This window comes from Phyllobates terribilis, unplaced genomic scaffold (assembly GCF_046119375.1).
Source record: "Phyllobates terribilis strain yellow unplaced genomic scaffold, ASM4611937v1 Scaffold_131__1_contigs__length_4997060, whole genome shotgun sequence".
NCBI classification, from domain to species: Eukaryota; Metazoa; Chordata; class Amphibia; order Anura; family Dendrobatidae; genus Phyllobates; species Phyllobates terribilis.
Window position 1 is genome coordinate 242501 of NW_027362891.1, and position 15000 is coordinate 257500.

The following is a 15000-nucleotide window of genomic DNA, read 5'->3' on the forward strand; positions in this document are numbered from 1 at the left end:
GAGGAAGTGTGGCAGGAGGAGAGCCACAAGCCAGAGACAAGAGGCGAAGAGAGCCTGTCTTGGCAGAAAGAGGACTTAATTTACCAGACTTTGGTGTCTGAGGCTGAGAGGATTCCACATCCCCCAGCAGAGAACCAGTGCGCAGGGGACTGTATATTCCTTGGCCTAAGAAGCCTGGAGGCCCTGCCACAACAGAAGGTACCAGTAAAGCCGTACAAGGCTGGGAGCAGAAAGGAACCCACGTCGCAGGCCATACAGGCGAGAATACACGGAAAGCTTGGAAACGTGGGCTGTTACCCTATCAGGAGGAGATAGCCAGAAGGAGCGCAGAAAGCACGGTAGGCCTACACCCTCACCCTGACCAGGGCCAATTTCCCCGTTGCTCTCAGACATCCAGGTCCCCCTCCTAGCCGGGACTGTTTATGGGTCAATTTACCTGTTCTAGTAAAGACCCTGGACTGCAACCTGTTGTCTGTGTGCTCCTTGCTTCTCCAGCACTATCAGCACTGGGACTCTCACCACCATCACTCCCACCATCCACTATACTGCCCTGGGGCCGCACTCTTCCCGTGGGGAGTCACACTACCCTAGCTGCACACCTCATCAGCCCCAGCGGTCGGCATGCAGCGGCGGTTCCTAATAACCGCAAATCCACGGGTGGCGTAGTCGGACATAAACATCAGCACATAACGGACTACCACTGGGCTGACCACCCTGAGCCACGAAACCGGGTTGCCACTACTACTCCCATCGTTCCCCTACTGCCCGGATCCGAGTACCCCACGGCCCAGGGGGCGAGTCACATCCACCAACGTCGCGTTGCACCACTGACTGTTCAGGAGTTGGCTGATGCTTTAGTCTAGGTCTGGGAGGAGATCCCACAGGAGACCATCCGCAACCTCATCAGGAGCATGCCCAGGCGTTGTAGGGAGGTCATACAGGCACGTGGAGGCCACACACAATACTGAGCTTTCATCTGTGAAGAGCAGAGGGCACCAGTGGCGACTTTGCCAATCCTGGTGTTCTGTGGCAAATGTCAAGCGTCCTGCTCGGTGTTGGGCTGTGAGCACAACCCCCATCTGTGGACATTGGGCCCTCATACCACCCTCATGGAGTCGGTTTCTAACCGTTTGTGCAGACACATGCACATTTGTGGCCAGCTGGAGGTCATTTTGCAGGGCTCTGGCAGTGCTCCTCCTGTTCCTCCTTGCACAAAGGAGGAGGTAACGGTCCTGTTGCTGGGTTGTTGCCCTCCTATGGCTCCCTGCACATCTCCTGGTATCTGCTCCATGCTCTGGACACTGTGCTGACAGACACAGCTACACTTCTTGCCACAGCTCGCACTGATGTGCCATCCTGGATGAACGGCACTACCTGAGCAACTTCTGTGGGTTGTACTGTAGACACTGCCTAATGCTAATGTACCTCTAGGGGTGAGAGCAATGGCAAAATGAAAAAGTGACCAAAACATCAGCCAAAAAGAATGAGAACAGAGAAATGGTTTGTGGTCACCACCTGCAGAACCACTCCTTTATAGGGGGTATCTGGCTAATTGCCTATCATTTCTACCAGTTGTCTGCTCCATTTGCACAACAGCAGGAGAAATTGATTCACAATCCGTGTTGCTTCATAACTGGACAGGTAGATTTCACAGAAGTGTTATTGACTTGGAGTTGTGATGTTTAAGTGTTCCCTTTATTTTTTGAGCAGTGTGTGTATATATATAATATATTTACATATTTTTATTGATCATTTTAAAATTGTACATATACACTGTGTTCCAAATTATTATGCAAATAATATTTTCTCAGATTTTCCCAAATTACCTATATGAATTGCAGTCATTGTAATTTTCCAGTCAATAACTATTAGAGTACAATTGAACGGTTTTTGTACAAACTGCCTATGATAACAGTATATTTTTTAAAAAATAAAAAACTCAAACTGCACTCAAAATGCATGTTCCAAATTATTATGCACAGCAGAGTTTTCAACCTTTTCATTTTAATAAAGAACAAAAAAATGGTCATTTTTGAAATTCTAAGCATTAGCAGGTTATTACACACTGAAATCAAACAGTTTTCAACTCAAAACTTTATTCTAGGTGATGTTACATTTGCACATAGGACCCCTTGTTCGAAAGGAGCTTCTGAACTCTCTCGTCCATTGAATTTGTCAGGTTTTGGATGGTTTCTGCTTTAATTGTTGTGCATGAGGACAGAATACCCTCCCAGAGCTGTTGCTTAGATGTGAACTGCCTCCCGCCATCATAGACACTCCTTTTGATGATGCTCCAGAGGTTCTGAATGGGGTTGAGGTCAGGGGAGCATGGGGGCCACACCATAAGTTTGTCCCCTTTTATGCCCATAGCAGCCAGAGATGCAGATGTGTTATGTGCATCATGAGACGGTGCATTATCATGCATGAAATGATCTTGATGGTCCAGATGGATGGAGTGGAGGATGGCTGGTTGATGGACACCCCATGCAAACACGGCTACAGCGCCAACAAGGAGGAGGTGGAGTAATGTTTTGGGCTGGAATCATGGGGAGAGAGATTGTCGGCCCTTTTAGGATCCCTGAAGGGGTAAAGATGAACTCCATAATGTATGTTGAGTTTCTCAAACAGCACTTGCTTCCATGGTTCAAGAAGAAGAACCGTGCATTCCGCAGCAAGATCATTTTCATGCATGATAATGCCCCGTCTCATGCTGCACATAACACATCTGCATCTCTGGCTGCTATGGGCATAAAAGGGGACAAACTTATGGTGTGGCCCCCATGCTCCCCTGACCTCAACCCCATTGAGAACCTCTGGAGCATCATCAAAAGGAGTGTCTATGATGGCGGGAGGCAGTTCACATCTAAGCAACAGCTCTGGGAGGGTATTCTGTCCTCATGCAAAACAATTGAAGCAGAAACCATCCAAAACCTGACAAATTCAATGGACGAGAGAGTTCAGAAGCTCCTTTCGAACAAGCGGTCCTATGTGCAAATGTAACATCACCTAGAATAAAGTTTTGAGTTGAAAACTGTTTGATTTCAGTGTGTAATAACCTGCTAATGCTTATAATTTCAAAAAAGACCATTTTTTTGTTCTTTATTAAAATGAAAAGGTTGAAAACTCTGCTGTGCATAATAATTTGGAACATGCATTTTGAGTGCAGTTTGAGTGTTTTATTTTTTTAAATATACTGTTATCATAGGCAGTTTGTACAAAAACCTTTCAATTGTACTCTAATAGTTATTTGACTGGAAAATTACAATGACTGCAATTCATATAGGTAATTTGGGAAAATCTGAGAAAATAATATTTGCATAATAATTTGGAACACAGTGTATACAGACTACAAAGTATGGCAGTATCAGCGATCAAGCAGACAAGGGCTGGAGAGAGCAGGAGAGACGTTAGAAAGACGCTCGAGAGAGAGAGAGCAGGAGAGACGTTAGAAAGACGCTCGAGAGAGAGAGAGCAGGAGAGACGCTAGAAAGACGCTCGAGAGAGAGAGCAGGAGAGATGCTCGAGATCAGGAGAGACGCTCGAGAGAGAGAGCAGGAGAGACACTCAAGAGAGAGAGCAGGAGAGACGCTCGAGAGAGAGAGAGCAGGAGAGACGCTCAAGAGAGAGAGCAGGAGAGACGCTCGAGAGAGAGAGCAGGAGAGACGCTCGAGAGAGAGAGAGCAGGAGAGACGCTCGAGAGAGAGAGCAGGAGAGACGCTAGAAAGACGCTCGAGAGAGAGAGAGCAGGAGAGACGCTCGAGAGAGAGAGCAGGAGAGACGCTCAAGATCAGGAGAGACGCTCGAGAGAGAGAGCAGGAGAGACGCTCGAGAGAGAGAGCAGGAGAGACGCTCGAGAGAGAGCAGGAGAGACGCTAGAGAGAGAGAGCAGGAGAGACGCTCGAGAGAGAGAGAGCAGGAGAGACGCTCGAGAGAGAGAGAGCAGGAGAGACGCTCGAGAGAGAGCAGGAGAGATGCTCGAGAGAGAGAGCAGGAGAGACGCTAGAAAGACGCTCGAGAGAGAGAGCAGGAGAGACGCTCGAGAGAGAGAGCAGGAGAGACGCTCGAGAGAGAGCAGGAGAGACGCTAGAAAGACGCTCGAGAGAGAGAGCAGGAGAGACGCTCGAGAGAGAGAGCAGGAGAGACGCTCGAGAGAGAGCAGGAGAGACGCTCGAGAGAGAGAGCAGGAGAGACGCTAGAAAGACGCTCGAGAGAGAGAGCAGGAGAGACGCTCGAGAGAGAGAGCAGGAGAGACGCTCGAGAGAGAGCAGGAGAGACGCTCGAGAGAGAGAGCAGGAGAGACGCTCGAGAGAGAGAGAGCAGGAGAGACGCTCGAGAGAGAGACAGCAGGAGAGAGGCTCGAGAGAGAGAGCAGGAGAAACGTTCGAGAGAGTGAGCAGGAGAGACGCTCGAGAGAGAGAGCAGGAGAGACGCTCGAGAGAGAGAGCAGGAGAGATGCTCGAGAGAGAGAGAGAGCAGGAGAGACGCTCGAGAGAGAGAGCAGGAGAGACGCTCGAGAGAGAGCAGGAGAGACGCTAGAGAGAGAGAGCAGGAGAGACGCTCGAGAGAGAGAGAGCAGGAGAGACGCTCGAGAGAGAGAGAGCAGGAGAGACGCTCGAGAGAGAGCAGGAGAGACGCTCGAGAGAGAGAGCAGGAGAGACGCTAGAAAGACGCTCGAGAGAGAGAGCAGGAGAGACGCTCGAGAGAGAGAGCAGGAGAGACGCTCGAGAGAGAGCAGGAGAGACGCTCGAGAGAGAGAGCAGGAGAGACGCTCGAGAGAGAGAGAGCAGGAGAGACGCTTGAGAGAGAGAGAGCAGGAGAGACGCTCGAGAGAGAGAGCAGGAGAGACGCTCGAGAGAGAGAGCAGGAGAGACGCTCGAGAGAGAGAGAGCAGGAGAGACGCTCGAGAGAGAGAGCAGGAGAAACGTTCGAGAGAGTGAGCAGGAGAGACGCTCGAGAGAGAGAGCAGGAGAGACGCTCGAGAGAGAGAGCAGGAGAGACGCTCGAGAGAGAGAGAGAGCAGGAGAGACGCTCGAGAGAGAGAGCAGGAGAGACGCTCGAGAGAGAGAGAGCAGGAGAGATGCTCGAGAGAGAGAGAGCAGGAGAGACGCTAGAGAGAGAGAGACGCTCGAGAGAGAGAGCAGGAGAGACGCTCAAGAGAGAGAGAGCAGAAGAGACGCTCGAGAGAGAGAGAGACGCTCGAGAGATTGAGCAGGAGAGAAGCTCGAGAGAGAGAGCAGGAGAGACGCTCGAGAGAGAGCAGGAGAGACGCTCAAGAGAGAGCAGGAGAGACACTCGAGAGAGAGCAGGAGAGACGCTCGAGAGAGAGAGAGCAGGAGAGATGCAAGAGAGAGAGAGACGCTCGAGAGAAAGAGCAGGAGAGAAGCTCGAGAGAGACGCTCGAGAGATTGAGCAGGAGAGAAGCTCGAGAGAGAGAGCAGGAGAGACGCTCGAGAGAGAGCAGGAGAGACGCTCGAGAGAGAGCAGCAGAGACGCTCGAGAGAGAGAGCAGGAGAGACGCTCGAGAGAGAGAGAGCAGGAGAGATGCAAGAGAGAGAGAGACGCTCGAGAGAAAGAGCAGGAGAGAAGCTCGAGAGAGAGAGCAGGAGAGAAGCTCGAGAGAGAGAGCAGGAGAGACGCTCGAGAGAGAGCAGTAGAGACGCTCGAGAGAGAGAGCAGGAGAGACGCTCGAGAGAGAGAGCAGGAGAGACGCTCGAGAGAGAGAGCAGGAGAGACGCTCGAGAGAGAGAGAGCAGGAGAGACGCTCGAGAGAGAGAGAGCAGGAGAGACGCTCGAGAGAGAGAGCAGGAGAGACGCTCGAGAGAGAGAGCAGGAGAGACCCTCGAGAGAGAGAGAGCAGGAGAGACGCTCGAGAGAAAGAGCAGGAGAGAAGCTAGAGAGAGAGAGCAGGAGAGACGCTCGAGAGAGAGAGAGAGCAGGAGAGACGCTCGAGAGAGAGAGCAGGAGAGACGCTCGAGAGAGAGAGAGAGCAGGAGAGACGCTCGAGAGAGAGAGCAGGAGAGACGCTCGAGAGAGAGAGAGCAGGAGAGATGCTCGAGAGAGAGAGAGCAGGAGAGACGCTAGAGAGAGAGACGCTCGAGAGAGAGAGAGCAGGAGAGACGCTCAAGAGAGAGAGAGCAGGAGAGACGCTCGAGAGAGAGAGACGCTCGAGAGATTGAGCAGGAGAGAAGCTCGAGAGAGAGAGCAGGAGAGACGCTCGAGAGAGAGCAGGAGAGACGCTCGAGAGAGAGAGGAGGAGAGACGCTCGAGAGAGAGAGAGCAGGAGAGATGCAAGAGAGAGAGAGATGCTCGAGAGAAAGAGCAGGAGAGAAGCTCGAGAGAGAGAGCAGGAGAGAAGCTCGAGAGAGAGAGCAGGAGAGACGCTCGAGAGAGAGAAGGAGAGACGCTCGAGAGAGAGAGCAGGAGAGACGCTCGAGAGAGAGAGCAGGAGAGACGCTCGAGAGAGAGCAGGAGAGACGCTCGAGAGAGAGAGAGCAGGAGAGACGCTCGAGAGAGAGAGCAGGAGAGACGCTCGAGAGAGAGAGCAGGAGAGACGCTCGAGAGAGAGAGCAGGAGAGACGCTCGAGAGAGAGAGCAGGAGAGACGCTCGAGAGAGAGAGAGCAGGAGAGACGCTCGAGAGAAAGAGCAGGAGAGAAGCTAGAGAGAGAGAGCAGGAGAGACGCTCGAGAGAGAGCAGGAGAGATGCTCGAGAGAGAGAGCAGGAGAGACGCTCGAGAGAGAGAGAGAGCAGGAGAGACGCTCGATAGAAAGCAGGAGCAACTGTCAATCACTTCATCACTATATGACTCAGTAATGATACCTATAGCATATTACTCAGGGTGACAACATGGCAGGTCACAGAGTTACTTTCATGATCTAGATTTGCTAAATTGGAGACATATCATGATACAGAGCCCATGTCCATGACTTATGTCAGCTCCAAAGTGAAATATGTATTGAAAAAAATTAAAAAAAATTATATATATACACACACATATACATACACTGCTCAAAAAAAAAAAGGGAACACTCAAATAACACATCCTAGATCTGAATGAATGAAATATTCTCATTGAATACTTTGTTCTGTACAAAGCTGAATGTGCTGACAACAAAATCACATAAAAATCATCAATGGAAATCAAATTTATTAACTAATGGAGGCCTGGATTTGGAGCCACCCCCAAAATTAAAGTGGAAAAACACACTACAGGCTGATCCAACTTTGATGTAATGTCCTTAAAACAAGTCAAAATGAGGTTCAGTATTGTGTGCGGCCTCCACGTGCCTGTATGACCTCCCTACAACGCCTGGGCATGCTCCTGATGAGGTGGTCTCCTGTGGGATCTCCTCCCAGACCTGGACTAAATCATCCGCCAACTTCTGGAAAGTCTATGGTGCAACGTGACGTTGGTGGATGGAGCGAGACATGATGTCCCAGATGTGCTCAATCGGATTCAGGTCTGGGGAACGGGTGGGACAGTCCATAGCTTCAATGCCTTCATCTTGCAGGAACTGCTGACACACTCCAGCCACATGAGGTCTGGCATTGTCCTGCATTAGGAGGAACCCAGGGCCAACCGCACCAGCATATGGTCTCACAAGGGGTCTGAGGATCTCATCTCGGTACCTAATGGCAGTCAGGCTACGTCTGGCGAGCACATGGAGGGCTGTGCGGCCCTCCAAAGAAATGCCACTCCACACCATTACTGACCCACTGCCAAACCGGTGATGCTGAAGGATGTTGCAGGCAGCAGATCGCTCTCCGCGGCGTCTCCAGACTCTGTCATGTCTGTCACATGTGCTCAGTGTGAACCTGCTTTCATCTGTGAAGAGCACAGGGCGCCAGTGGCGACTTTGCCAATCCTGGTGTTCTGTGGCAAATGCCAAGCGTCCTGCACAATGTTGGGATGTGATCACAACCCCCATCTGTGGACGTCGGGCCTTCATACCACCCTCATGGAGTCGGTTTCTAACCGTTTGTGCAGACACATGAACATTTGTGGCCTGCTGGAGGTCATTTTGCAGGGCTCTGTCAGTGCTCCCCCTGTTCCTCCTTGCACAAAGGCGGAGGTAGCGGTACTGCTGCTGGGTTGTTGCCCTCCTACGGCCCCCTCCTTGTCTCCTGGTGTACTGGCCTGTCTCCTGGTAGCACCTCCAGCCTCTGGACACTACGCTGACAGACACAGCAAACCTTCTTGCCACAGCTCGCACTGATGTGCCATCCTGGATGAGCTGCACTACCTGAGCAACTTCTGTGGGTTGTAGAGTCCGTCTCATGCTACCACGAGTGTGAAAGCATAACCAACATTCAAAAGTGACCAAAACATCTGCCAGAAAGCATTGGTACTGAGATGTGGTCTGTGGTCCCCACCTGCAGAATCAATCCTTTGAGGGTGTCTTGATAATTGCCAATAATTTCCAGCTATTGTCTATTCCATTTGCACAACAGCATGTGAAATTGATTGTCAATCAGTGTCATTTCCTAAGTGGACAGTTTGATGCACTTGGAGTTATATTCTGTTGTTTAAGTGTTCCCTTTATTTTTTTGAGCAGTGTATATATACAGTACAGACCAAAAGGTGGACACACCTTCTCATTTAAAGATTTATCTGTATTTTCATGACTAAGAAAATTGTACATTCACACTGAAGGCATCAAAACTATGAATTAACACATGTGGAATTATATACTTAACAAAAACGTGTGAAACAACTGAAAATATGTCTTATATTCTAGGTTCTTCAAAGTAGCCACCTTTTGCTTTGATGGCTGCTTTGCACACTCTTGGCATTCTCTTGATGAGCTTCAAGAGGTAGTCACCGGAAATGGTTTTCACTTCACAGGTGTGCCCAGTCAGGTTTAATAAGTGGGATTTCTTGCCTTATAAATGGGGTTGGGACCATCACTTGTGTTGTGCAGAAGTCTGGTGGATACACAGCTGATAGTCCTACTGAATAGACTGTTAGATGCTTTTTTCTTGCCATCATACAAATTCTAAGTAAAGAAAAACGAGTGGCCATCATTACTTTAAGAAATGAAGGTCAGTCAGTCCGAAAAATTGTGAAAACTTTGAAAGCGTCCCCAAGTGCAGTTGCAAAAACCATCAAGCGCTACAAAGAAACTGTCTCACATGAGGACTGCCCCAGGAAAGGAAGACCAAGAGTCACCTCTGCTTCTGAGGATAAGTTTATCCGAGTCACCAGCCTCAGAAATCGCAGGTTAACAGCAGCTCAGATTAGAGACCAGGTCAATGCCACACAGAGTTCTAGCAGCAGAAACATCTCTTCAACAACTGTTAAGAGGAGACTTTGTGCAGCAGGCCTTCATGGTAAAATAGCTGCTAGGAAACCACTGCTAAGGACAGGCAACAAGCAGAAGAGACTTGTTTGGGCTAAAGAACACAAGGAATGGACATTAGACCAGTGGAAATCTGTGCTTTGGTCTGATGAGTCCAAATTTGAGATCTTTGGTTCCAACCACCGTGTCTTTGTGCGATGCATAAAAGGTGAACGGATGGACTCTACATGCCTGGTTCACACAGTGAAGCATGGAGGAGGAGGAGTGATGGTGTGGGGGTGCTTTGCTGGTGACACTGTTGGAGATTTATTCAAAATTGAAGGCATACTGAACCAGCATGGCTACCACAGCATCTGGCAGCGGCATGCTATTCCATCCGGTTTGCGTTTAGTTGGACCATCATTTATTTTTCAAAAGGACAATGACCCCAAACACACCTCCAGGCTGTGTAAGGGCTATTTGACCAAGAAGGCGAGTGATGGGGTGCTACGCCAGATGACCTGGCCTCCACAGTCACCAGACCTGAACCCAATCGAGATGGTTTGGGGTGAGCTGGACCGCCGAGTGAAGGCAAAAGGGCCTACAAGTGCTAAGCATCTCCGGGAACTCCTTCAAGATTGTTGGAAGACCATTTCCGGTGACTACCACTTGAAGCGCATCAAGAGAATGCCAAGAGTGTGCAAAGCAGTCATCAAAGCAAAAGGTGGCTACTTTGAAGAACCTAGAATATAAGACATATTTTCAGTTGTTTCACACTTTTTTGTTAAGTATATATTTCCACATGTGTTAATTCATAGTTTTGATGCCTTCAGTGTGAATGTACAATTTTCATAGTCATGAAAATACATAAAAAATCTTTAAATGAGGTGTGTCCAAACTTTTGGTCTGTACTGTACACACACACACACACACACACACACACACACACACACACACACACACACATATATATATACATACACGCCCGCAGTAGGGAAAATAAGTATTTGATACACTGCCAATTTTGCAAGCTTTCCCACCTACAAAGAATGGAGAGGTCTGTCATTTTTATCATAGGTACACTTCAACTGTGAGAGACAGAATCTAAAAATAAAATCCAAAAAAAAATCACATTGTATGATTTTTAAATAATTAAATCGCATTTCATTGCATGAAATAAGTATTTGATCACCTACCAACCAGCAAGAAATCTCGCTCTCACAGACCTGTTAGTTTTTCTTTCAGAAGCCCTCCTACTCTGCACTCCTCACCTGTATTTATTGTACCTGTTTGAACTCGTTACCTGTATAAAAGACACCTGTCCACACACTCAATCAATCACACTCCAACCTATCCACCATGGTTAAGACCAAAGAGCTATCTAAGGACACCAGGGACAAAATTGTAGACCTGCTCCAGGCTGGGATTGGCTACAGGACAATATGCAAGCAGCTTGGTGAGAAAGCAACAACTGTTGGCACAATTATTAGAAAACGGAAGAAACACAAGATGACTGTCAATCTTCCTCGGTCTGGGGCTCCATGCAAGATCTCGACCCGTGGGATAAGGATGATTCTGAGAAAGGTCAGGAATCAGCCCAGAACTACACAGGAGGACCTGGTCAATGACCTGAAGAGAGCCGAGACTACAGTCTCAAACATTACCATTAGTAACACACTATGCCGTCATGGATTAAACTCCTGCAGGGCACGCAAGGTCCCCTGCTCACGCCAGCACATGTCCAGGCCCGTTTGAAGTTCGCCATTGACCATCTGGGTGATCCAGAGGAGGCATGGGAGAGGGTCATGTGGTCAGATGAGACCAAAATAGGACTTTTTGGTATCAACTCCACTTGACGTGTTTGGAGAAAGAAGAAGGATGAGTACAACCCCAAGAACACCGTCCCAACTGAGAAGCATGCTGGGGAAACCTTATACTTTGGGGGTGCTTTTCTGCAAAGGGGACAGGACAACTGCACCCAGCAACAGTCCCGAAACTTGAAAGATCTGGAGAAGATCTGTATGGAGGAGTGGTCCAAAATTCCTGCTGCAGTGTCTGCAAACTTGGTCAAGAACTACAGGAAACGTCTGACCTCTGTAATTGCAAACAAAGGTTTCCGTACCAAATATTAAGATCTGTTTTTCTATTGTATCAAATAATTAATTTGCATAATTGCATGAAATAAGTATGTAAAAATTATAAAATGTTATTTTCTGTTTTTTATTTTTAGATTCTGTCTCTCACAGGTGAAGTGTACCTACGATAAAAATTACAGCCCTCTCCATTCTTTGTAGGTGGGAAAACTTGCAAAATCGTCAGTGTATCCAATACTTACTTTCCCCACTGTATATACTTTGTTCCTAAAAAAGAAAAAACCCACCGGTCTTCTATGTGAACATAACAAAGACTATAACTAAAAATCTTATATATTAAAAAAAAAAACTAAAACAAGGTTGACCACATTTTCTTATGGTATTTTTATCTGAAACTTCCTTGGAAAATTCACTGGAAATATCAGAAATGTCTGAAGTGGGGACCTCAATGTAAGACCCCCACCCATTAGATGTAAGGTGGCTCCCAAACCTCACGTGTCGATGCAGCACAGCCATCTGCAGCCACATTTTACGTAGAGCACACGCAGAACTGGGTCATTAACACATACATTAATCCTTTCATTTCGTTCTCCTCTGCTGAAGATGTGTTTGACAAAGACCTCATCTACCAAAATAAAGAGGTGTATTCCCTATGAAGTAACAATACCGTGGCATCTCTTCTTCCCAGGTCCTCTGCGTTGTGCCAATCTTCTGGAAATGTGTGGATACATTGACAACTGGCCACTGCCAGGCCCCTGGTCGTAGTGATTATGCCTACTGTCCAAACTGATTAGACATGGACAAGGAGTAAGGTAACACCCCATTGTCAATTAGATGTAAGGCTATGTTCACACTAGGCGTTTTTTCACTACACATTACTTTCAATGGGTGAAATACACTGAAAGATGTGACGTGCTCTATTCAGCAAAAAACAATGCAAATCACAAAATACTGATCATACAAAAACCAGGGTGTGAGCATGAGATTTCTGAAATCTCATAGACTTTGCTTGTACTGTAAAACACAGCTGAAAATTTGCATTAAAAAAACGCTGAAAAAAACGCGATGTGTGAACATAGCCTTCAAAGGCACTGCACAGTGGTCTGAAACACAAATTCTGCACATTTGTGATTTTATAGGGTTTATAAGATTACTAAAACAGACGTGTCAGGAGACCACACAGATCCACTTTATAAAAAACAAAAACACCTCAGTCATTGAAAGGTTAAATTACAACATTCCTAAGTCCAGCGCTCAAAATCTCCCAAGTCTCCTTACATTATGTAGTAAAGGACAGGTGACATTGGGGCTTTGCTTGTCCACCAGGTGATGTCTTATCGGTGGAAAGACTGTGATGAGAGGTTTGTCTTGAGGAAATTGTGGCGGAAGTAAACTGCAATAAAAACAAAGTATTAGAGCAAGACGCGGGATACATGACTGCAGCCTACAGAAACGTGACAGGTCCGGGGAAAATACCCAACAGCCTCATCTCATCTCAATGGAAAATCCATTTAGGTGGCACGTAGCGTAAGGCATAAAGGGACGTCAGCACCTTGACATATGATCGTAATGGTGTTATAAGAGATCTGATGAGTCCATCATGACAAATCTAGTGTGGAAAACATATGCAAATCCGTCTGGAAGTGCACTGGGGCGTATCACTGCACTTAGACAGCTCCTTTCAAGTGCACGGACACGCCCCTCTGCACTCCCACACCAATCTGCAGACACTCCATTTCCTTTTGACTGGCACATCGGAGCTCTGCAAAAAAAAAAGGATAATTTTTCTGGGGAGGGACAATCGACGATACTGTTCTACGACTACTTCCATATGTAAAAGGAAGCTGAGAGGACCCTATAAGCCTCCATATTGATTTAAAGTGATTTCTTATTAGTAGCAATTAAACAACTTGCATTAATACACATCATCTATAGTGACGTCATGAGCCGCCAAGCAACATCATTTAATGGCTCCAGTGCTACAAGACATGACTATGGATGACAAGTCATTGTAGGGTACCGATTACACGCGGTGGGGTCTATCAACAGCATGGGACAAAGATATTCTAGAAGTACCTAATATGGTCTGCTTTCTTTAAGGGGTTGCCCACTACCTTGATATTGATCACTTACCCTTTGTATAGGTCATTAATATGGAATCAGTGGGGGCAGGGGTGGATTAAGAGTAGTAAGGGCCCCGGGCAGTTTAGAAGGCGCGCCCCCCCCCCCCACACCTGATTTATCACGTGACATGTCACATGATCCCCTGTGATAGATCATGTGATAGTTCACAGGAAATTAATTTGGCATAATATTAATTGTGCTGCCTCATCTGAGAGCAGCACAATATTTGGGCAGATACCCTGATTCCAGCGATGTGTCACTTTTTCAGCTGCTTGTTGTCATTTTGAGAAAATCACCGTTTTATCTGCTGCAGATCTAGCAGCTCTCTGAATGCTGCGCTCTGTATAGCCCCGCCCACACCACTGATTGGCAGCTTTCTGCCCATGCTCAGTGTACACAGAAATCTACTGATCAGTGATGGGGGTGGGGTCCTACAGAACTTACTAGTCATCTAGTAATAATTACCTTCTGACAAATCAATGATTTTATCAAAACAACACTAAGCAGCCCAGTAAGTGACACATTATTGGAATCAGTGCCTCTAACCCTACATTATGCTGCTCTCAGATTAGGTGGCAAAAACCTGATGACAGATTCCCTTTAAAGGAGCTGTAAAGACAAAAAAGTTTGTATTAAAAAAAATACAAGCCATTTGTGAAATTAACTTTTTTTCATTGTTAATTCACATTAGACTGTATCTTCAACACTTTTGTCAGCAGGTCTTATTACAGACTCTGAATAGGGCAGCTCTCTCCCTCTCCCTCAGCAGAAAGTCACAGCATGGTTAAAAAACGGGATCTTTTATGATTTTCTCATAATAAATAAAAAAGGACATGCAAGTCCTCCAAACTATTTTCCCTTTCTCTATAGGCGAGGTCCTAAATCTTTCTTGTTCTTTAGTTGATCACATGTCAAAAATGCAAAGCATTTACTATGAACTCGCCTAAAAAAATATACACTTGGAGAGTAATATCATCATCTGCATGTAAATATTCCTTGACTCTAAGGGCTCGCTCACACTGTCGTATAACACGGCCGAATGCTATGTGATGTTTTATCGGATAGGACTCGGCCCTATGTTATACTATGGGACAGTGCGATTATTGGCATGAGAAAATAATCTCATTCGATATTCGGACCATGTGCACCCATACAAGTCTATGGGTGCACGTAAAACATTAGACTGCACTCGGATGTCATCCAAGTGCAGTCCGATGAACACTCACAGAGACTATGGAGAAGATGGAGAAATTAAGTTCTCCATCTTCTCCATATCTGTGCTGCGAGAGAATCGGATCACACTCAGTTGAAGCTCTGACAGAGTTTGAGCCGAGTGTCATTAGCATAATTGGCCCTATTCTCTTGCATGAGAGAATATATGGCTTAGTGAGTGGACCCTAAAACTGAATAGTAGTGACGGACAGGAACCTCACAAGCGGGATCCATGTAGCTCTCAGATGTCATGTAGGTAGGGCTTCATTCCATGGAGTAGGGCTTAATTCCAAT